Source organism: Lycorma delicatula, chromosome 10, assembly GCF_047948215.1.
Source record: "Lycorma delicatula isolate Av1 chromosome 10, ASM4794821v1, whole genome shotgun sequence".
NCBI lineage: Eukaryota > Metazoa > Arthropoda > Insecta > Hemiptera > Fulgoridae > Lycorma > Lycorma delicatula.
The window spans coordinates 666167-692581 of NC_134464.1; the positions used below are offsets into that span (position 1 = coordinate 666167).

The window sequence follows — 26415 nt, forward strand, 5'->3', positions numbered from 1 at the left end:
AAAAAATAAAAAACTGTGTCTGTAGAACTGCCAGTATAGAAGCAGAAGGAAAGAGAAACGTCTTCTTTTACATCCAAAAAGTGCAAGAAGGAGTTACACGCAAAGTGCTAGACCTATTGTAATTGCTGAACCACAACTTAGTTTTCCTTTTTTGTAGTCTAAATAGTATACATTTAGATTAGGCTTAACTCTAAGTTTTCATAATTTCCCATTACATAAACATACTGTTTACTGAACTGGAATCAAAATGTTTTATTGCATGATTAAAAATTGGGTGAGGGTTATTATAATTAGAAACAGAAAAACTTGCCTATTGTAGAGATTTAGAAAATATGATATTATTCTCTAATTTCCTAAGACAGACTTCAAAACTGAAATATGTAAACCTAAATTTGTGCTTATTTTGTCACTTATCACACAGTCTTCTAAGTTTTTAATTCTAAGCCTTATTCTGCAAAAATAAAATGAAAATTTGTAAAGGAAATTTTTTGCTAGGGAATTTTTTTACTTCTACAAAGTATTTATACAATACATGATAAAATTAAGTTATTCCATTTACTAAAACATTAAATATGAAACATTTTGAAAAAAAAAATTATTTTAATAATGTTACAATTTTTTTTAGAAATCCTTGCATGAAACCAAAAATCAGCCAAGTACTTTAGAATGTGCATATAAAAAAATCCTAGAACTTTCTGTCAATTATTTCAGAAAATAACCTGGAGACTGGGCACTGAAAACATTAAAAGTTTACTGAAATTGATTTTTGTTCTCATTAATCTTTTACTACCTCAACAAACTTTTGAAATGTTATAATGAGGGAACCAAGATCAAATGTATGTTAACCAAAGCTTCATTAAAAATAGGTAAGCTATATAGAAATAAAGCCTTAGTGAAAAATATAAAAGCAAACAATAAACAAATGATACACAAAAGCCAGTCAAATATGACTTTTGTTGACTCACAGGACATTAACATAATTGGGCTAGTGCAGAGGGTTATTGAAGGGTTAGTAGGGTCATATCAGAGCATGAGGTTCAATCATTGGTTGTGCAACATGTTACCATGAAATTTCTCACAAATGTAGGTGTCAACCCTCTGAAATTCTGACTAGACTGTAAGCACGGTTTGTGAATATGTCATTGTAATATAGCTGTCTACGTCAGTAAATTAAAGGAGAATTCAATTTTTAAAAAATGAGTCACAATTGACAATGAAGTTGGGATTGCTGAATATCCCACTGGTAGTGAAATTGTAAGTGATATCCTGCAGTTTTGTGCTAGTGAAAATGAAGATGAAAAAATGGAGAAGAAGAATTTGATGTCCTGGATATGCACTAGCAGTTTACAAAATACCTTTTTATTAATGTGTGCTGGAATACAATAGCAAGAAAGTGGCCGGAAGAAATCTTTCTTTAAATAAACAAATCAGAATCTTTTATTGAAAACAATAAAATTCAAACTAAAATACTCGATCTTTTTTTTAATGAATAATAACGATAAATAAAATTAACTAATACGAATAATTAAAATATAAAAGTTGTCATTTTCTAAAATATGCAAATTTTAGACAATTATTATTAATACTGTGAAGATCAATTAAAAAATCAAATTTTACAAGTTTAATGTACTATGTGGTTTATGGATACCTGATACTTAGATATGTAATGTTCAAAGTACTTTGTATATTGCATGTTTCTTTATAAGGAAATTTTCCCAGTCTCCCATGACACATCATTACCGAGAAGTTCTATTGTATTTGTGAATGTTGGCAATAATCACTGCCTCCAATCTTAAACCAGTTCAGCAAATCTTCTCATGGCCGTTAGTAATGTCAAACAATTTATAATTACTTCCTTGTACAAAGTAAAGGAAGTATTGTGATCGTGAAAAATTTCAGTTTTCAGATCTCAACGGAAATATACATTTTGACCATCCCTGAATCAATTTTGACTAATTTTGGGGTGACATCTATATATACATGTATCTTGCATGACTCAAAAACGATTAGCTGTAGGAAGTTGAAATTTTGGATTTATGACTGTTGAACATCTAATTGTGCACTTGCCCTTTTGATTGCAATCGACTCAACCAAAAAACCCCAAAATCCATATTTGTTTGGATTTTTTATTGTTTCTTAACTGATGCAATAAGCCCTCACTGAGAGCTTTTCAACAATATATCATAAGTGGTACTTATTTTCATTGGTTCCAGAGTTATAGCCAAATAAAATTTTAATTAATGAAATATTTGGATCTAAAAAGAGCATATCGGTTCGAATCAGATTTCATCTCTTTCTTTTAAATTTTTTTTTTGTAATTTAAATATATTGATTTATTAATAATTATTAACTTTCGATTGTAAAAAAAAAATATATGATAAATAATTCAATAACAATCAAAAATATGAAAAATTATCAGAAAATACAAGGGTAAGTCAATTATTATCCGCAATTTGGTTATATTTTTGTTTATGTTGATAGTACTGTCGTGTTGCGTAGGCGACGCATGCGTGTTTTAATTGTTATGTCTGTGCAGGTTTGATGCTGCTAGGTTAGTTCCATTATCGCTGCCCTGCCGTTAACCATGGCTGCTTCACTTTCTGTTTGCACCAAAGAAGAATTCAGTGATCCGGTTTTTGTGGTCAGAAGATGTATCAGGGGTCGAAATTCATCTAAAACTTTCAGTATAGTACGGGAACAGTGTGTTGCCGCAATGGAGTGTCTACGAATGGATTGAAAAATTCAAAAATGGTCGCACAAGTATTATGCATGACAAGGAGCCGGACAACTGTTTACCGCCACAAATGAGGAAAACATTGAGCGTGCGCGTGACATGGTTTTCTTAGACAGACAAGTAACTATTGATGAAGTGGCACATCGTCTGCAAATTACAGACATCGTCTGCCTACGAAATCATCCGTAACAGACTTGGGTTTCGTAGTCTGAGCAAGATGGTCCCAAAACAACTCGCACAGTCGCATAAACAAATGCGCTTGGACATCTGCCAAAAACATTTGGTTCGCTATGATAACAAACAGGACATCTTCTTAGACAGAATCATCACAGGTGACGAAACATGGATCCATCATTACAAGCTAGAGAGTAATGTTTTGGGACTCACAAGGCCCAGTACTGGAACATTATGAGGAAAGGGGGACGACAATAAACAGTGGGGATTACAGTTAGATGCTTACTGCCAAGCTGAAGCCTGCAATTTGAACCAAACGCCGAGGACTGCTGTCGAAAGGTGTTGTTGCACGACAATGCCCGCCCACACTTCTGTAACACTCCAGAAACTCAACTTTGAACTACTGGCTCATCCTCCATATAGTCCTGATCTTACCCCTTCTGACTACCACTTATTTGGTCCACTCAAAGTGTGAACGGCTACTTTGACCTCAAACAAAACAGTGAAAGAAGCGGTGCGTTCCTGGTTCACAGCTCAACCGAAAACCTTCTTTTATGAGCGCATCAGGAACCTTGTGCAACGTTGGACCAAGTGCATTTAAATGCAAAGGGACTATGTTGAAAAATGATGTACAAGTAAGTTTCCTATTTGTATTGCAATAAAATCTATAACTACATTGCGGATAATAATTGACTTACCCTCATATTAATGAAATAAATAAATAGAATTTAAAAAAAAAATTCTTATATTTAATAGGCATACAAGGAAGTCATGTGGTGTCCACATCAGAGTTTTTTGTTTTTTGTTTTTTTTTGTAATTAAATTAATCTCTCAATAAAATGTGGAATATTTTTTAATCTGACATGTCAGATCATTAAAGTACTTATAAACACATTTATTTTTTTCTTTATTTGTTCGGTGTTTACTTTTAATAAATTTATTTCATATACATAATCTAATTTTAATTATCATTTATTATACTGCATATGCTTGTAGAATTCTATGAATATTAACAAAAGATACAATCTAATGAAAAAAATGTGCCTGTTTTAAGTGAGGATTAATATACAGAACTTTTACATCATAATATAAAGCAAAATTATTGATCCAAATTTACTGAAAAAAGATTAAAAAAATGAAAATAAAAATGCCAAGGATCAAAATTAACTGCCAAAGGTGTAATTAACAATATTTCAGCATTAAATCAAAATCCTATTACTGAAATAAATTACTATCATTACATTACAACTTAAGAAGATATATAACATTAATGCAAGATTGCTTACATAATTATTAAATTATTTTGATTTAACAAATAGATTAAAATGTTAAAAAGGGATAACCTTACAGTAACGTGCAAATTAATCCTAACAGAAAATTGTTTTGTTTATTTCTATGTTAAGGCTACACTGCCTGACCACACCCATTCTTTAAGTTATCTGTGTAATGTGAGATTATTTTATTTCAATTATTTAGCAATCCTCATTTTATAAATAGTGAAAACGTTCATATAATTTTTTATTACAAAATCCTATTTTTGTATTTTTTGTTCTGCGTGTCTTGAATATATAATAACGGATACAACTCCAACAAAAGTATTAAAAAATTACTTCCCTTTCTGAGCATGCCAGTATAACATGACAAAGAGCTTTCAAGTATGTGATGGACTAGAGAAAGTGACTACTATATTAATAAAATAATTTAAAGAAACTGATTCATTTTCATCTGAAAGGAAAGGTATATGTAGCCGTAAAAGAAAAACTACTCCATCACAGGATTGGTTATTAGTGAGAAAAGTAAACTTTTATTGTTCAGGGGCAAAGGGTTCCATATGTTAGAAAAGCATCAGATGAAAATACGTCACTGGCTCATACCCAACAATAATAAAAAAATGTTTTGGGAATGTTTCACAATTGAAGGTCCTTTTTGATTACTTCCACTAGATGGCATGTTGAAAATTATGTATATATAAAAATTCTGAAGTAAGGGTTGTGATACAACTTAAAAAAAATCCAGACAAGGTAACAAAGTATTCTAAGATTTGGCGCCATGCCATACTGCCAAAAAAGTGGAAAAATTTTCATTCTTCCTGTGGCCAGGTAACTCCCCATGTTTAATCCCAATTAAAAATTTTTAGGCAATAGTCTAAAAACAACTCTGTACCACAAAAATTGATCTCATTAAAGGAATAATCAATATGGCTTCATGATGAACAAACCAAAAACATGTGAAGTACCCTAGTTGAATTGATGTCAAATCATGTACATAAAGTGATTAAGAATAAAGGAGGTCATATTTATGACAAGATATTCATAAACTGCACAGATATAAGTTTTTTCTGAATAAAGTTATTTTTTATTAAATAACATCTGCAATTGGATGACTGAAAACTTTATATTAATGCATTTGAAAATTCATTATTGCAATACGGCATTGCTGTTTAGGGTGGAACTTATGACAGGCATATCAATAAACTATTTACTATTAAAAAAAGAATCATAAAAGCAATTTTAAATAAATCTAGATTATACTCTAGTGCAAATGTTTTTGGAACAACATTTACATACAAGTCAGACAACTTTACATTAAAAATTTATTAAGATATATTTATAGATATAGGAACACTTTCGAGGTGGAGATCTGGAACAATCTCTATAACTTTTACAAACAGCGGCCTGAAGAAGTATAAGATTGAATTTTCTAATACAACCACCGTACACAAGCAAATAACATGTATCAGCACCCAGCTTATTAATAGGATCCCTTGTCATCTTATTTAGGAAAGAAGAAATAAAAAATTTTATTTTAACACAGATCAAAGGAAATGGATAATCAATTTTTTTTTTAATTTATAACTTTCCATTTAATCTACTACAGTCTAATTATCCAACTTATTATCTTAAATAATAGCAATAATTATTAACTTAAATCATAAATTAATGTTATTAATCTGGATCACGATCATTATTATTTCTCCTTAATGATTTATAGTTATTATAATCTAACATAACAATCCAGAATTGCTTACTTTTGTTATTACGGATGATCTATTATTTATTTAAGTTACTAATATTAAATGTTGCATTAACATTTATCTATTGATGCATCCAATACTTTTAATTGGTGTAATGAGTTTAAGTAGATGAAAATCTAATAATGTATATAAATTGCACACTTCTAGGCTTATAATTGTGAGTTGTTGGTCTCTAATATGATTTTTTTTTTGTCTTCAGTCATTTGACTGGTTTGATGCAGCTCTCCAAGATTCCCTATCTAGTGCTAGTCGTTTCATTTCAGTATACCCTCTATATCCTACATCCCTAACAATTTGTTTTACATATTCCAAACGTGGCCTGCCTACACAATTTTTTCCTTCTACCTGTCCTTCCAATATTAAAGCGACTATTCCAGGATGCCTTAGTATGTGGCCTATAAGTCTGTCTCTTCTTTTAACTATATTTTTCCAAATGCTTCTTTCTTCATCTATTTGCCGCAATACCTCTTCATTTGTCACTTTACCCACCCTTCTGATTTTTAACATTCTCCTATAGCACCGCATTTCAAAAGCTTCTAATTCTTTTCTTCTCAGATACTCTGATCGTCCAAGTTTCACTTCCATATAAAGCGACAATCCAAACATACACTTTCAAAAATCTTTTCCTGACACTTAAATTAATTTTTGATGTAAACAAATTATATTTCTTACTGAAGGCTTGTTTAGCTTGTGCTATTCGGCATTTTATATCGCTCCTGCTTCGTCCATCTTTAGTAATTCTACTTCGCAAATAACAAAATTCTTCTACCTCCATAATCTTTTCTCCTCCTATTTTCACATTCAGTGGTCCATCTTTGTTATTTCTACTACATTTCATTACTTTTGTTTTGTTCTTGTTTATTTTCATGCGATAGTTCTTGCGTAGGACTTCATCTATGCCGTTCATTGTTTCTTCTAAATCCTTTTTACTCTCGGCTAGAATTACTATATCATCAGCAAATCGTAGCATCTTTATCTTTTCACCTTGTACTCTTACTCCGAATCTAAATTGTTCTTTAACATCATTAACTGCTAGTTCCATGTAAAGATTAAAAAGGCGTAAAGATTAAAAAGTAACGGAGATAGGGAACATCCTTGTCGGACTCCCTTTCTTATTACGGCTTCTTTCTTATGTTCTTTAATTATTACTGTTGCTGTTTGGTTCCTGTACATGATAGCAATTGTTCTTCTATCTCTGTATTTGAACCCTAATTTTTTTTAAATGCTTAACATTTTATTCCAGTCTACGTTATCGAATACCTTTTCTAGGTCTATAAACGCCAAGTATGTTGGTTTGTTTTTCTTTAATCTTCCTTCTACTATTAATCTGAGGCCTAAAATTGCTTCCCTTGTCCCTATACTTTTCCTGAAACCAAATTGGTCTTCCCCTAACACTTCTTCCACTCTCATCTCAATTCTTCAGAATTCTAGTTAAGAGTTTTGATGCATGACTAGTTAAACTAATTGTAATGTATTCTTCACATTTATCTGCCCCTGCTTTCTTTGGTATCATGACTATAACACTTTTTTTGAAGTCTGACGGAAATTCCCCTTTTTCATAAATATTACACACCAGTTTGTATAATCTATCAATCGCTTCCTCACCTACACTGCACAGTAATTCTACAGGTATTCCGTCTATTCCAGTTGCCTTTCTGCCATTTGAATCTTTTAATGCTCTCTTAAATTCAGATCTCAGTATTGTTGCTCCCATTTCATCCTCCTCAACTATCTCTTCTTCCTCTATAACACCATTTTCTAATTCATTTCCTCCGTATAACTCTTCAATATATTCCACTTATCTATCGACTTTACCATTCGTACTATATATTGGTGTACCATTTTTGTTTAACACATTATTAGATTTTAACTTGTACCCCAAAATTTTCCTTAACTTTCCTGTATGCTCCGTCTATTTTACCAATGTTCATTTCTCTTTCCACTTCTGAACACTTTTCTTTAATCCACTCTTCTTTCGCCAGTTTGCACTTCCTGTTTATAGCATTTCTTAATTGCCGATAGTTCCTTTTACTTTCTTCATCACTAGCATTCTTATATTTTCTACGTTCATCCATCAGCTGCAATATATCGTCTGAAACCCAAGGTTTTCTACCAGTTCTCTTTATTCCGCCTAAGTTTGCTTCTGCTGATTTAAGAATTTCCTTTTTAACGTTCTCCCATTCTTCTTCTACATTTCTACCTTATCTTTTTTACTCAGACCTCTTGCGATGTCCTCCTCAAAAATCTTCTTTGCCTCCTCTTCCTCAAGCTTCTCTAAATTCCACCAATTCATCTGACACCTTTTCTTCAGGTTTTTAAACCCCAATCTACATTTCATTATCACCAAATTATGGTCGCTATCAATGTCTGCTCCAGGGTAAGTTTTGCAGTCAACGAGTTGATTTCTAAATTTTTGCTTAACCATGATATAATCTATCTGATACCTTGCAGTATCGCCTGGCTTTTTCCAAGTGTATATTCTTCTATTATGATTTTTAAATTGGGTGTTGGCAATTACTAAATTAAACTTCATGCAAAACTATATAAGTCGGTCCCCTCTTTCATTCCTTTTGCCCAGCCCGTATTCACCCACTATATTTCCTTCCTTGCCTTTTCCAATGCTTGCATTCCAATCTCCATCTATTATTAAATTTTCATCTCCTTTTACGTGTTTAATTGCTTCATCAATCTCTTCATATACACACTCTACCTCATCATCATCATGGGCGCTTGTAGGCATATAGACGTTAACAATCGTTGTCGGTTTAGGTTTTGATTTTATCCTTATTACAATGATTCTATCGCTATGCGTCTTGAAATACTCCACTCTCCTCCCTATCTTCTTGTTCATCACGAAACCTACTCCTGCCTGCCCATTATTTGACGCTGAGTTAATTACTCAATTATCAATATGATAATTAAATAAATAACACAAATTGAGAAAAATATAATAACCGATTACTCCCACCAGCAAACAAGGGTTGTTTTATCCTGTCAGTTAGTGCCAATTAAAAAATAATATTATGGTGTTTATAATTTACTTTAGCATATGTATAAGTATTATGTATGAGTTACTTTGGGTATTACTATTGTATCTTTCTAATGTTATTGTACTCTGAATTTATATTAAAATCTATGGAATTTAATATTACATAAATAAATTGGATACATCAGATGTTCCCTCAATTACTTACAACAGCATCTTGAGAAATCTACTTTTTGTATATATCTTGTTTTGTCAATTTTCTTTCCTCACTCAAAAAGTTAGTTACTCTTCCATATGTCAGATTACACGTAGCATTCAATGCCCTAAAAATTACTTCATCATTTCTACTTTATCAGAGAGAGAAAGCCAATAAAAATTCAATCAATGAATAGAAACATTACCTCTTCTTTATCTCAGATTACACCTAACATTAAACGCCCTAAAGATTACTTCATCATAACTACTTTATCAGAGAGAGAAAGAAAATAAAAAGAGAAAGAAAGAAAATACAAATTTAACCAAGGACAAGGAAGAATCACTCTTCCATATCTCATATTACACCTAATCATCCTTTGCCGTAAAGATTACTTCATCATAACTACTTTCTCCTGACAACTCGATAGTCATTTGCCGAACAGGCTTTAAAACAACAATACAATCGGTGTCGATTATCCATTCTAAGGCATCCAAAAATCGAAGAGCTTTTGGAATTTCAGATATTGTAACGAACAATGGATCTTTAAATAGCCTTTCCAGCATCATTAAAATAGAATTCCACCTGGTCCAGACATCCTGTTTAATTTTTAATACAGGTTATCCCACGATCAGTTATTAATTTGCTTGTTGCCGTAACACACTACGTTTAAAATGCGAACAAAATACCTGAATTTTTTCAATAAATCTAAGTACTCTATGTTCTTTTTACCATCATCTTGTACAGGTAACTTAAGCTTGTGAGCCACACACGGACGGTAATGCAAATTTAAATGTTCATTAATCGCATTCTTTATTTTACATCCGTTGTCTGCAACTATTGCCACTATTTTATCGGTGATATTCCATTCTTCGAAAATTGTTTTTAACATAGAGCCGATTGCCACTCCCGTTCGAGCAACTGATTTTTCGCGAGTCGCCGGTACAATTGAATGATGTTTGTTACCGCGTGTAAAATGTAACAAACAATTTATTGCCATCGGTCCACCAAATATCGGTAGTTACTGAAACATGTTTTATTGAATTTAAGATATTTTTAACTTTTTCCGACGTTCGAGAATAAATTTGGGGTAGCATTGTACACGATAAATGTTTCCTACTACGTGACGTATACAACCGGTTCAATTTTTTTGTATAATCTAAAAAACCAGAATTTTCAACCGACGATAAAGGTTGAAAATCGGTGGCTACAACCTTAATGTTGCACATATCGATTGCACTTTTTCTGCGATAGATAATTATTTTCATAGTTTTTTTTAGGCGGAGCTATATTTAGTTTATTAAATTTAATTTTACTACCTGGTGTTTCGGCTGATGATATGGAAGGAACGCGATCCGCTATTACTGGTACTGTGCGTCGGTGAGGTTGATTAACCGATGAAGTAGAAGTTTCAGAAGTATTTTCTCTTTCGTTATTATTATTACTCTAAAATCACCTGACCATTCGATAACGTAGACTGGAATAAAATGTTCAACATTTTAAAAAAATTAGTGTTCAAATACAGAGATAAAAGAACAATTGCTAACATGTACAGGAACCCAACAGCAACAGTAACAGCAACAGCAACAGTATTGAAGTGTTCTTCAATAGAACATATGAAAGAAGCCGTAATAAGAAAGGGAGTCCGACAAGGATGTTCCCTATCTCCGTTACTTTTTAATCTTTACGTGGAACTAGCAGTTAATGATGTTAAAGAACAATTTAGATTCGGAGTAACAGTACAAGGTGAAAAGATAAAGATGCTACGATTTGCTGATGATATAGCAATTCTAGCCGAGAATAAAAAGGATTTAAAAGAAACAATGAACGGCATAGATGAAGTCCTACGCAAGAACTATGGCGTGAAAATAAACAAGAACAAAACAAAAGTAATGAAATGTAGTAGAAATAACAAAGATGGACCGCTGAATGTGAAAATAGGAGGAGAAAAGATCATGGAGGTAGAAGAATTTTGTTATTTGGGAAGTAGAATTACTAAAGATGGACGAAGCAGGAGCGATATAAAATGCCGAATAGCACAAGCTAAACGAGCCTTCAGTAAGAAATATAATTTCTTTACATTAAAAATTAATTTAAATGCCAGGAAAAGATTTTTGAAAGTGTATGTTTGGAGTGTCGCTTTATACGGAAGTGAAACTTGGACAATCGGAGTATCTGAGAAGAAAAGGTTTTTGAAATGTGGTGCTGTAAGAGAATGTTAAAAATAAGATGGGTGGATAAAGTGACAAATGAAGAGATATTGCGGCAAATAGATGAAGAAAGAAGCATTTGGAAAAATATAGTTAAAAGAAGAGACAGACTTATAGGTCTCATACTAAGGCATCCTGGAATAGTCGCTTTGATATTGGAAGGACAAGTAGAAGGGAAAAATTGTGTAGGCAGGCCACGTTTGGAATATGTAAAACAAATTGTTAGGGATGTAGGATGTAGAGGGTATACTGAAATGAAACGACTAGCACTAGATAGGGAATCTTGGAGAGCTGCATCAAACCAGTCAAATGACTGAACACAAAAAATAAAAATAAAAAATAATAAATAAATAATAATAATTCATTAATAACAAAAATGTATATATGAAAAAAATCAGAAGTTATTAATGAAGTAAGATTTTATGTAATTTTCATTTTAAAAAAATATGTATATGTAATATAATAGGCGTACAAAGAAGTCATGTGGTGTCCAGATCAGATATTTCCTGTATGACACAAGTACATCAGGGAGGCTTCATGAAGAAAATCTGAAGTTTTTAATCGAAAGAGTACCATAACTTAGAGCAATACAAAAAAACTATTTTCAAGTTAAAATAAAAAATTAATTAAATCTCTGATTTGTATGGGGTGGGTTTCGAAGTAAATAATACGGGGTTTTTTCTTTACCTTCTGTTCACTAAAGATCACGTTCCAAAATTTAGATGGGGCTTGTCGTATGCTAAACATGTGCTTTTATCAGTCACATTCAATACGGTGTTACTTTCAATATAATTTATTATAAATGTATTTTTTAAATGTTATTAATAATTTTTTTCACAAAAAATGCTTTAATTTTGCTTTAAATTTGTATTTTCAATTAGAATTGCATTATCTTAAATTAATTTCAGTAGTTTTCTTAGGAAGACTGATTATTAGACTAATTAAATAAGTGAAAATCTCATTTTAAGTGAAAAGTTTTTCTGTGTAATATTTTATGTACTTTAATTTCCGTAAGATTGATAATAAGTTTTAAAAATAACAAAAATAATTTAATATTAGACAACATATATAATAGTTTATTGTCTATTGTTAAAAAAAAATTGATGGTGAATAAAATTTTAGATGGAATAATTTTTCATTATAATTCTGTTGTTTAAAAATAGTGGTTTGTTGAATATGTCTATCAAGGTCGTTGCCGTAGTCTGGGGAAGGCAGAGAAGCTATGAGTGTGTAAATAAAAAACATGAAACGTATGACAATACTATTCGTAATAGGAAGCTTGTATATGATGTGATGGACAAACGCTATGTTGCCACTTCTTCCGTTGTGGTCCCGTAGCCGCCGAGCTTGGCATCAGACAAATCGCCGCGTTGCGTTTTTTCGTATTCAATACGTTTACATAGAAGATGAATAAAAATAATAATTTTTAATATTTTATAAAATATTTATAAAATTTTTATTATCTATTTTTTTTTAAATTTAATAACGAATCAATATATTATAATTTTACTATTAAAAAAAAAAAAAAAAATTTCTGCATTACACCCTCGGGCTGCTGTTCATAAAAATATAGATCATAGGAAAGTAATTTGGAAATCGTAAAAATATTATGGGCATTTTACTAAAAATGAATTAAACTTGCAAAATTAATGATTGCCTCCACCAGTAGTATTTTATGCATAAAATTTTTTTTGGAATCTGTAATTTTTTTTATTATTTTCATTTCTTAAAAATTAAATAATAATAATAATAAATTGTACTTAAGTTGTATTATTTTTTTATCGTTATATTTATCCGAGATATGATAAGGCGTAAATGTTCCTCAGGATTAAACAATGAGCAGCGCCCGTGCGAAGTTAGATACGATAACTGATTGTACTACATTGCATCTTGAGCGAAAAATAATATTACTGTCTCTTTTGACAAATGAAAAATGACAAGTGACAAATGAAGAGGTATTGCGGCAAATAGATGAAGAAAGAAGCATTTGGAAAAATATAGTTAAAAGAAGAGACAGACTTATAGGCCACATACTAAGGCATCCTGGAATAGTCGCTTTAATATTGGAAGGACAGGTAGAAGGAAAAAATTGTGTAGGCAGGCCACGTTTGGAATATGTAAAACAAATTGTTAGGGCTGTAGGATGTAGAGGGTATACTGAAATGAAACGACTAGCACTAGATAGGGAATCTTGGAGAGCTGCATCAAACCAGTCAAATGACTGAAGACAAAAAAAAAATTATTATTACCCAATTCTTCATTTAACTGTAAAGAATGTTTCCGTTTTAAGTGCTCTTTTAGGTTAGTAATATTGTCGAAAAACATTAAATGGTTTTTTGTTTTTTTTTTTGCAAATTTTACAACAAACACTTTTGTTGTCTTCATTTTTAGTAAACAATGTTTAAACGATCGATGATTTCCCCCTGGTTTCATAATTCTACTTCATAAATAAAACTTAAAAAAGAAAGTTTCTAAACGGCTAAATTATATACGAAAAATAATCAAACTCGATAAAACCAAAGTTTAACGAAATAATCTCTAAACGAGTAAATTCTAATAAGTAATAATTCCTACAATACTAAAATAAATGAAAAATTCTGTAGACCTAATCAAAAAACTAAAGAAACAAAATTGAAAAACCCAACGCTAACTGAAACTGTGACAAATAACACCGTAAGAATTGACCCAATATATAAAAACAAAAAACAAGTTACCAAAATATTAGGTACTGATTGACAACGAGATAATAATTTAAATAAAACCACAGCATCTGAAGAAATTAATGTTTAGGGAGCGATTAATAGCGGCGCCAGTAGCCCGTAGACAGTCAAAACTTATTAAATGATAAATTACTCAAACTAATGTATCTTATTCGATGTTTGTACTTGTGGAAAAAATAAGTAACGTTCATATTTCGAACGAATCATCGATTATTTATATCGTTCCATTACTAATACCTCTATTATTAAAATCAATCGATTTTGCCCATCCCTAGAGACGAGAGTCGTAAAATAAACAATTAATAGCGGAGTTCGTAGTAGCAACGGTATTAAAAGTGACACGATAATAATTGTAGCTCGAACCGGGTCGCTTAGTTTTTAAATCTCTCATCCTGTTCATATGAAAGTAATTTCGCTCCCTAATTGATAATTTTCAGTACGTTTTTGAAATAAAATAAACTGTAAAACAATCGCGTAAAAAATTACTAAACAAATAGTAAAATATGCGAAGTATACGACTTAACTGAATTTCGTTGTAATAAAACAGGTTTGGCTAATTATCCTTTGAATTATTAAAATAAAATCTATTAGGAATTCAGTAAAAATAACGTTTGATAAATTTAGTACGCTTCATTAAAAGAAAATGGTAATAAAATAGAAAAATTCCAGTACGTTACGTAACTTGACTTATTTCTCTACACCTAGCGGCAGCCTATTTGGAAACATCTTGGATTTAAAATGCATTACGATTTTGATTCGACGAAGTAGATGCGTACATTACAGACGCGAAAGAAACAGACCACCGTGTGAGAATTCAGATCGGCGAAACCGTTAAAAGATAGTATAAAAACCTTTGTTGTACAGTTAAGTTCTCAGTTAACAGAATAATCTACGAATTACGCATAAAAGGCGACGTAATTTTTTCCACATAAAAGTAATAACTGAAATCGGTCAACCTAGTTTAAAAATGAGTCGGTTCTAAAGTTATTTAATAATAAACTCCATTGCCCGGTCAAGATAGGCCGAATATACATATTTTTTTATTCACCATCGCTTGGGAAGCGAAATAACGGTAAATACGTTTTAAATCAAGTAAATCAAATAACTGTAAGAAAGTCCGTAACAATGAGGACTTGGAATTTAGCGTTTGAAATAGCGATGTTTTTTTATTACATTTCATTCGACGTACAAGTGTAAAAATTACTTACGGCTAAAAAGTTTCACACAAATAACTTTCTGATGCTAATCTAACGTGTCACCTACTAAACGGAGAATATTAGAGGAAAATCCTTCATTATATAAAAAAATATAAATATATATATATATATATATATATATATACACACACACACATGCACGCAGCCAACACTGCTCCATATTGTTGGTAAGTACACCATATCCCGCCAAAATTTTAATGCACATAATCAGAAAATGTTATAAAACATTACGTATTACGCTAAGATAAAAATAAGAAGTAACAAACTTAATACAAAATAATTCCAAATAATAATTAAACAATAAACTATACGAAATACTGAGTACTTTAACCCACAAATTACTTTAAATAACCGCACGTGGAAGTCAGTATAATAGCTGTTGTTATATATCAACACAAAAAAATATTCGTGAAATTCAAAAAAAATTTTTAGAAAACTTTTATGAGGAAAAAGGGTTTCCCATTTAATGAAATATACGCGTAAGTTTAACAAACCTTTTAATTATAATATTATATTTCTTAAATAATATTTTTAAAATTTATACCGGGATATCGACTTGGAAGAATTTTATTCGCTATCAAAAATATCATGCGTTCACGTTTAACGATGAAATTTAAACAAGCAAAATAATAAATCGATTTGAAACGGGAAATATTCAAAACGGTGACAAGATGAGGTATATTGTAAATATTTTACCCTATAAAAAATGATAGACCGCTGGAAGCAGTCAATTGATTTATAGAACACCAGAAAGTTTAAATTCGTGTAAAATTTTCGTTCAATCTGGTCGGTTCTTTCTAACGATTGAATTTTAACCGATTCAATTAACTATCAAAACCGCAAAAATCAGATATAGCTAAGCCTGGAGCACTACGCCTACTGCGATGCACGGAGTGGTCAACTGCTGAGCGATTGCCGCGCTCTCTTCTACGTTTCAAAAATGGAATCGCTCCTATTTCTGTAGCGGAGAGAGAATTTTATAAAGTAACTTTTTTCATCGTAAACTCTACGTTAATATATACTCTAAACATTATTTTTTAACACACGTGAAGTCAGTTGAAAATAAAAATAAAAGAAAAAATCTAACAAAAACAGACCCAGAAATGGCCTAATTAAATCGATTTATACGATAAAAACAAACTTGTGTTAATTGTGTATCCACCTACTAAAGGGAAGAAATATTTTTAAGTTAATTACTTTAACGAACAATTATTTTTTTTACGATTTATCTTTTTTACTTATCACACAAACTCACAAATTTATGTGCGTTTTGTATATGAAACGCACAACATATGTGTCTCCAGGCACAAATTCAGCGTAAATGAATAATTATATTAAGTAAAAAAATAATATATTTTACGTATTTAAAAACAAACTCGAGAGTATAACAAATATTTACCGATTTGATAAATTTATTTTTTATTTTTCTAATTAATTACTATCCACCCTCGTGTTATATTTATAATAATCATTACGACAATTTTATTTTAAACGAAATAAATTAGAGAAAAATAAACCGTTTAGAAAAAAACATACACGTAGTGTAGTTCTTTGCATGTATAAATTAAATTATTAACACTGACATATTTAAAACATTTAAATACGGTACGGCAGCTAGGCCCTCCGGGCGGGTTTCTCTGGCGGGCAGCATCTCAGTCCAAAACCGATTACCTCTTGTGTGAAAATGTGTTTTTTTTTGTTTTTTTTGAATGATGATAATCGATCAAGGAAAAGCGAAAAAATATCAGCAAATCTTTGCGATTAAATCTGGTTTAGGCATCTTTTAAAGATAGCACGCTCTCAACATTTTCAAGATTCACAATATCCATGTGTAAATTCACTCGATACGAGAGCTGGAAAGCTTAAATATAAATTAAATTAATTAATTTATCGTTTATATAATATTCGATTTACGAAAAAAATTATCGTAATACGAAACTAACCTTCCTCGACACAATAACAAAAGAAAAGTCGACTGCAAAATCAATAAATGGCTAAGGAGGATATATAGGATTCAAAAATCTTCTAATTCTGACCTTTATTGTTTACCGTTTGATTTGACCCACGTGTTTTGCCTATATGCATGTTTAATTATCTACAAGGCCAAAAACAAAATCATAAATACGATTTATGATTTTCTTTTAATACTATCGGATAATCGATAGTATTTACTCTATCGATTTATTCGTATCCAAAATACTTGTTTTAAGATATGCTACGATATCGAATGAATTATAGTACGGATTAAAAGATAGTACGATACAAACTTTGTTAGACATTTAAGTTTCTCGACGAGGAGAATAATCTTCGAATTACGCAAAAAGTTAACGTAATTTTTCCCGCGTAAAAAAATTAACTGAAATCTGTCAACCGAGTTCTAAAATCGGTCGGATCCAAAGTATTTTAACAATAAACTCCACTGCCCGGTCAAGGTAGACCTTAATATATTTTCTAATTCATCACCGCTTGAAAAACGATAATAGTAAATCGAGTCGAATCGTGTACATCAAATAACTAAGAAAATCGGTAACAGTGAGGACTTGCAATTTCGCTTTTCAAAATAAAACATTTCATTTAACGTACGCTTGTAAAAATTACTTAAGGCACAAACGTTTCACACAAAAAACTTTCTGGTACCAGCCTAACGTGTCAGATATTAAATGAAAAAACCACCGTTAGAGGTTAACAAATATGCATATTTACAAAAAAATAAAAATAAACGATTTTTTTTAGAATCACAATTTTGATCGTTTTCAAAAATTATATTTTAACACCGAGATATAAATTAAAATTTTACCGCACAAAAATATACGCAGTAATTACATCTATAACATTAGTAAACCTAAAGGTGATTTTAACTTTAAAAAAAAGAAGAAACATGACGCCTCATTGTGCGCAACAAGCGAATTTATTTATTCTTTATATCGCTTGGAATAAATACTTTTCTATTTATAGCCTATCGCCTTCGATCGATTTTCTTTATTTGTACGAAAATAATTTGAAAAAATGGAATAGCATATATTTTTCTGGAAATTTTGAACCGATCCGAAACTTCTTTCGTATACTACATCGAAAATAAATTTAAAAGATTTCAAAGGACGTAAATTAAGAAAATTAATTTTGTACAAAAATTTGTTTAACTTGAAACAAGGGTTTAACCCGTTTCTTCTCAGAGAAATAAAAAATTGTCATTGTAAAAACAAATGTTCTTACACTTCGAACGGCGTTATCCCGCTTTAAACAAAATATTTGTTTAACGATTAACTCGTCGGTTATACAAATTATAGAACAATAATAACAATAAATAAATAAAGACTGAAAAATCGCGTTAAAAGTACGAAAGCCTTTTTTAATGCGGGTTTTAACCCTCCAAAATAAAACTTGGTTCGCGAATGAAGTTTTTTTCTTACAAATCTTATACTTTTTTGTGCAGTCGTAATATATAAGTACGTATCATAACTCTCTCTCGGTGTATCGGTGTTTGATTCTGTTTTCGGCTCGACGAGTAGCGAACGGGAAAATCACGTGTTACTCTTCTAGTACCCGCGGTATGAAATATTATTTTAGAGAATACGTATGGCTTTTTTTTTAAGAAGTAAAAAAAGTTCTAAATCGTGTCACCTTCTACAGTTTGGTTACAGAATATAACAGACAAAACTTTCTTAGATTTTAAGATAACCCGGCAAAACTACCCAAAATATTATTGAAAATTTTCCGGTTTTATTTTGCGGTTTAAAAACTAATACTTTATTTATAATGAAACACTTGAGAACACAAAAACACCGACCGGGTGTTCTGGAGGAATAATAAAAACAAGCGAGCGAGCGCGGTAAAATTGAAAAGTTAATTCAGGTTAATTTGATAGTCAACGGTATACAAGGAACTACTTTCAGCAGCAACACGCCTGATCTCCTTAAACTACCAACATCAATGTATCCTTCACGAGTCGGTTGGAGAGTTATCGATTCGGTTTACAAATTTTAACCTCTCGCAGCAGGTAGAATTTGAACCGGCAAATTTCACATTATAAAACTAATTATTATAAATAAACCTTCATTCCGATCGGGAGACGATAATACATCATATAGATTACGTCTACAAAATATAAATTACAAAAACAAATTATAAGATAAACAAGACATAAATATTAAAAATAAAAAAACACGACTGCCGAAAAGAAACTGCTGACAAACGTTGTTTTTTTTTTTGTGCAGCTTTGGTTCCATCATGATTTTCTATACTAGTAAACACCCCGTTTAAATTTTGAAAATCGGAAGATCGGTTGCGAAAATATAATATTTCTGAATAACTGTTATTTGTTAGATCGAGAGTGTATATGATAAAACGCAAAAGTTAGCCTTCAACCTACTAACAAGTAGCGATTTTGAAAATCGGACGATTTTTTGCAGAAATATTATAAGAACATCCCATTGCACCCCCCAAATAGCACTTTAGGGGCACCCCGTGTATTACCAATTGTTGGTAATGATGGGTCTAGCCTCGCACGAGGTTTCTGGATCACCTCACCGCTCTAGCCTTACCCACAGTCCCCCATGGGAAGCCCGTTATTATTAATTTAATCTATTTAATATTAGTCTGTTAGTAATTTTATTTAACGTAAATGTAATTCTATTATTCGTACGATTTCCTTGAATCATTCAGTTCAAACCCGGTTCACACAGCGATAGAGGCTCACAAATTCACAGTTCATTAATTCACTTCAAAGTTTGTACTTCAACCGGCAGATCTCCACTATTACATACATATTTATAAAGTTTATATATATATATATATATATATATATATATAGAGAGAGAGAGAGAGAGAGAGAGAGAAAAAAAGCCTATGACAGTGGTTCCCAAAATTTTCCGAGCCGCGGAGTCCTTTATCAATTAAAAGTTTTTCCATGGCGGTTTACCCTAAGTATGACTACTCGTATGTAAGAGAAAAATAAAAAAAACTCGTGTACTTCATTATTTAATTTTTTTTTTTTTTTCATTAAAATTAATCAATAATAATAAATGTCTTCGTTCAATTAATTATGAAACTTTTAAAATATTTCGCGGCGCCGCTGTGAAGAGGCCGCGGCGCACAGTATGGGAATCATTGGCCTATGACACTCCCGGTAACGAAAGGATTCCAACGTGCAGGCGTACATCTAAATCGGTTCGGCCGTTGAGCTGCAAAGATGGAACATACATACGGACAAACATACACCCTAAATACATTACACTCATTTTTGTGCAGTCGTGTAACAATCGAGAACGTGATAAAACTGAAATTTAAAAAGTATAGCGCGTATAATTACAGTTTGTTGAATATAAGAAAGTCTTGATGCGTTTAGTTTACGAAGGGGAAGGATAATACACCCAAAAGAAATGAGATCGGTATATTTCCAAGAATAATTTGCAATAATGTAGTTGAACGAACGAAATCTACGAATCGCTTCCGGGATAGCAGACGTTTTATCAGAAAACGTACTTATTTCGCTAAACGTTATGTAATAGTATACAGAATGTAAACTTTTACTTGGAAGACGAAAATTTACAAGGTTTGTATTACAATACGGTGTAATATTTAAGGATTTCACTGCAAGCGAAAAAAAATAGAAAAAAATTAAAACCGCATCTACATATTTTTTAAAGTAAATAAAACCTAACGCAAAACTAAATAAAACGGATGATATTTACATTTATCGATACAAAAAGAACCAAAAGGTAAATTCAATTACGATAGAACATTTTTGCAACTACGTGTTTAAATACTTCATAAATAATTTTACACAAGGTCCTCGCATGTCTACTGATAACACCGCACTAATATTTTCAGTAATCATAATTACAAACCGATACAGATTGAAGAAACGTTGTCTCCTCTCTGTTCCGCTTTAAATTTTGAATTCAACATTCGAGCCGCTATAGATGTCCATAGTACGTCGACTACGCGACTTCAAACTTCTATCGCGATTACAAACTCGGAATTTAAATGTCTTGTAGTTCACCGTGAATTAAATCCATTTTCAAGACGAAAAGCGATCGCATCTTAATTTTTCAAGCCGCAGATAATTTGGAAAATATCCATGTTGTTTATTATACTAGTTTAAATTTTATTACACAGTCGTTTTAATTACTCCTTACGAACTGAAAATCGCTAAGAATTTTGACATTATTCGCTTTAATATTTGTTTATTGTCGATTGAAAATTACATATACAATTTTATTCGACATATTTATCCTTGAAGCAGATACCATAAGAAACCTCGAGCGCTACCCGCGAGTTCATATTATTGTAACAGAATTATTAAAAAAAGAATTAATGAAAAATACAATAATTATCTAAATAAATATATACGATTTTTCTAACACTATAGATAGAAATAAAAAACATAAAAATTTAAATTGAAAAATCAAGTAAAAAAAATGCACAGCACCAGAACGTAAAATTAGTTAAGTTTACATTGAAATTGTATATAATAAAATACATTTTGGAGAAATAAAAAAAAAATCATTATAAGATAACTACGATAAGACAACAATAAATACAATTATGAATTTATACTGCCTTAGCATTCTCTTAAACATATGTAGATTTTTTTACGTTAAGTAGTCTATTATTAATTTATTTTGTCGTATGTTATTCGTTATAATAATATGTTAAATTTATTGTTATTAGTGAAGATTATTTTTGTCTTTCGATGCGGTAATTTAAAATATATATTGCGCTTCACCCGTTCATCTGTTTCTTTTATTAGATTACTATTTATTATTTGGACGTTAAAACGGTCGGGAACTTTTTTAGAAAATATACCGGTGTAATACGAAAATTAATGTTTGCAACGGTTAATTTTGAAAAGAATGCGGTATAACTATTTTTTCCTGCCGAACGATTGTACGATGTATTTTTAAATTCAAATTCATTTATATATTTGTTTAAAAGTGTAGAGCTGGTCGAGTGCATTACGCCAACGAGACTGTTTTGAATAGTGTAGATTTGTTTACGTGTAATTTAATCGTGTAATCCATATAGTTACACGATACTAAGAAATTCGTATTAAAATTGCGTTATCGGTCTTTATATTTTGTAGATAAGCATCTAAGCCAGGGGTCGGCAACCTTTTGAGTCAGAAGAGTCAAAAATTACAATTTACAAAATTTCAAAGTTTTTAAATAGCCACAAAAGTTTTTCGAAAATAGGTTTATTAAATAACAATTTATAGGTACTTACACTTATAATTATTATTTTACCTCTAATTTTTAAATAATAAAAGCTATAAAATATATAAATAATAAAATAGGTGATTTATTAAATAATATATTTTAATAAAAACACTTTTGCGGTAATATCCAACAGTAGTACTTTTTTTCTTTTTTAACAATTCTTATAGACTTCAAAAAAGTAGTTGGGTATCTTATTTGGAAAAAAATATGTGTAATATGTATTTTAAAAATATAATACTTATTATGTTACCTATCTTTACTTGGGTTGTTTTATTATTATTATATGTACATACATAACTTTGAGAAGATAATTCGCTTCTAACTCTTTTACTTGAAACAACAAACTATACGTCACAGCCAAAGCGCTGTTGAAGACGCCAAATTGTCTTGCGTCGAAAGCGAATTAAAACCAACATAGAAACAACCGACGACGGCGTCATTCGAGAGCTTCTGACGGACTGACGACAGTGACGACGCGTGTCACGGGGGAGGGGTGCGGTGAAAAGCGATAGAAATAGGTGGAAAAGTGATAGAATCGGTGCCTAATCCTCGTTAATCGATTCAGAACGATTTTTAAATGTTAATTTTTTTTTTATAAAATAAATAATATTTGCGTATGGAACTAAATAGCCGCAGCTTCACATCCATAGAGCACCATGTGGCGCATGTGGCTCGCGAGCCGCAGGTTGCCGACCCACAGGGGGAAAAATGTATTTCTGTGGAGGCGATCGGTTTAAAGTTCTTGTTATCGATTCTAAAATTAATATCGACTGAATTCGCGTTTTGTAACCCTTTCATTATCTCGTGTTAATATTTTTATCTACAAATATAAAATATAAAATTATAATAATATAAATAAAATATAAAAAAATAAATTATAATATAATAATAAACATTTTTATCTGCAAATATTATCACGGCACGGATGAAGTCCTACGCAAGTACTACGGCATGAAAATAAACAAGAACAAAACGAAAGTAATGAAATGTAGTAGAAATAACGAAGATGGACCGCTGAATGTAAAAATAGGAGGAGAAAAGATTACGGAGGTAGAAGAATTTTGTTATTTGGGAAGTAGAATTACTAAAGATGGACGAAGCAGGAGCGACATAAAATGCCAAATAGCGCAGGCGAAACGAGCTTTCAGTCAGAAATATAATTTGCGTACATCAAAAATTAATTTAAACGTCAGGATAAGATTTTTAAAAGTAGACGTTTTGATCGTAGCTTTCTACGGAAGAGAAACTTGAACGATCGGAGTACCCGAAAAGAAAATATTAGAAGCTTTTATTTTTTTAATGCGGTGCTATAGGAGAATGTTAAAAATCAGACGGGTGGATAAAGAGATAAATGAAGAGGTGTTGCGGCAAATAGATGAAAAAAGAAAAGTTTGGAAAAATATAGTTAAAAGAAGAGACAGACTTATAGCCCACATATTAAGGCGTCCTGGAATAATCGCTTTAATATTGGAAGGCAGGCCACGCTTGGAATATGTAAAACAAATTGTTACGGATGTAGGCTGTAGTTGGTATACCGAAATGAAACGACTAGCACTATATAGGTAATCTTGGAGAGCTGCATCAAACCAGTCAAATGACTGAAGATAAAAAAAATCATGTTACGTTTATCACTACCATTCCTGTTTGATTTTAATCTGTAAGTTACCGGGTTTGATTCCCAATCTGCCTTGTAATTTTTCATTTGCTGTTAATCGATCCAAATCGTTAAAAAATATAATAAACTGACAATAATCAGTCGTGAACCTGTAAACAATAATACACGAAATAAATTTTGCACTTTAAATAAACATAAAAATGTGTGCTGTACAGAATCCAATTTTCTGTTTGTTAATATTACAACCTGCATAATAAATTACACTTCTTAACGGTTTTCTGAAATTTTTACGATAAGAATTCGACGTAATACTTCAAACACGATTGAACAGCGAAATGTTATTTAACACGTTACCAACAATTAACCTACAACAATGAGTAGTATTTAAACAAATGTGATAAAAAAAAAACAGTGTTTCCAACTTGTTTTCCGTAGGTCTAAAATTATTGTACCTACTAGACACATCTGTTTTCTTTTTTGTAACATTTTCTTCTGTTTTCGTCGGTTTTGTTGTTAATAAAAGTCGACATGTTTAAAATTTTATTTCTTTTTTGTTGACATTATTATTTACGTTAATCTTCTTGTAATTAAATTCTCTACAATTTACGTTTAAAAGATGTACGATTTATTGCCAATTTAACAACGTTATTGTAGTCAAACGTAAAATAATGTGTTTTTTGACCCTATTTTTGGCGTTTTACACGAGATATCTTAGAAACTAAAAGAGATACAGTTCTGGGACCTATTTTTTCGATTTCCCAGCTCAAAAACTATAATAAACAATTGAACTTGCCCCTTAATTGACGTTCCCAGGATTTCAGAAAGCCTTAATTTACCCGGTGGAACTGAAACTCGGGCGAAATCTTTCACTCTGTATAACTCGCTAACGAAGCGTTTTCGGGTCTTTGTTTATATGAACGTTTTCTTATTTTTAGCCTCTAGAATGAGTTGTCAAAGTATTGCTCTATCCTCCCGAATCACCTGTATTTCCTTGATTTTGGGCATAAAAATAATTTTAAAATGAAAAATAAATATTTTCCTCCCTAATCAAGTTTGAACATGTTAGGAATTCACTCGATATAACCATTTACAGTTATTTATTTTATAAATATAATTTAATCAAACTTAACCTACGCTCGCTTCGCTCGATAACGTTGCCTAATTAACACGGTAATGTTTTGAGTATTTAAATAATAAATTCAGTAATTCTGACAATTATTTATTATTTAAATAATGAAAACATTATTGTTAATTTGTCGATGTCAGCGAGCGTAGGTAAAAAAATATTTTTTTCCCTTAATTCTCGGCTAAAAATTGTTATTTTTAACAAAAAAAAAACAAATGTATGCTTCACACCGCACGGCCGAAGTGAAAACTTGTATGGGATCGCAATCGTTTCGAATTAATATATATTACAAGTATTTAATATTACAAGAGGAGTATAAAAAATTATCTAATGTGACCGCCGCGCGAATAATATATTGTATGCGCGCGCACTCTAGTTAGAATCATCGAATTAAATAAACAAAAAATATTATGTTTAAATAAATTGATAAATATTTTAATTTAAGTTGTATGCGTAAGCCATGCATCAGAGAAATTCCGCGTGACGGGAAAATCCTACAACTGTGTTGTCAACTTTTTTGCGGTAGGCGTTCAATTGTCTAAATTGAACTTTTCTATGCATTTCAATTTTCTATGCATTACATGGTAGGGTGTCGTACAATTTAAGCTAATTACAATCAAGAAAGGAATGTTTTAATAAAAATAGAAAGAACAGGAGAAAAAATCAAAGAAGTGAATTTAAAGTTAGGCTTTTTATTTAATGAATTTATTGTAAATTAATTGTAAAAAGAAAAAGATATGGGGCTTGTAGTATGCTAAACATATAAACCTTTTTTTCACATGTAACCGTTGAATAAATTTGAAGTTTTTCTTAAATTTAAGGTGGAAATCTTTTTTTATCCCCTACTTAACACCGTTGAAATCTACTCCGATTTCCGGCGTGCCGAAAAGGATTTTTGGTTATAGTTCATTATTTTATGAAGAAAAACAATGACACAAATATATAAAAAAATATGAAAAAAAAATTTAAAACACCACTCTTAAATTAAAGACACTAGAAGTAAAAAAAAATTGATTGTAAGATTATGTGAAAGTCGTAGCTTCAAATTAAAAATTTGATGTTTTTGCCAATTTTTTCTTATGCGTGTTTGCCTCCCACTCTTAGGCCATTCATCACGTATAAAAAAAAATTGGCAAAAACATCAAATTTTTAATTTGAAGTTATGATTTTCACATAATCTTACATATCA

The 26415-nt window shown here is 31.0% G+C and overlaps 1 protein-coding gene across 11 annotated transcripts in view; it reads right to left on the reverse strand.

Annotated features, from left to right (window-relative positions):
• The window catches only part of LOC142330964 (folylpolyglutamate synthase, mitochondrial-like), a 95857-nt gene that overhangs the window by 55176 nt on the left and 14266 nt on the right, over positions 1-26415 (reverse strand). For 3 of the 11 annotated variants that reach the window (XM_075376436.1, XM_075376431.1, XM_075376433.1), the window contains exon 1: positions 22779-22929. The exons of the other annotated variants lie outside the window; for them this stretch is intronic. The gene's annotated coding sequence lies outside the window, so the exon portion shown is untranslated. Of the gene's footprint in view, positions 1-22778; positions 22930-26415 lie in introns of those variants that run through there. 11 annotated transcript variants of the gene reach the window in all.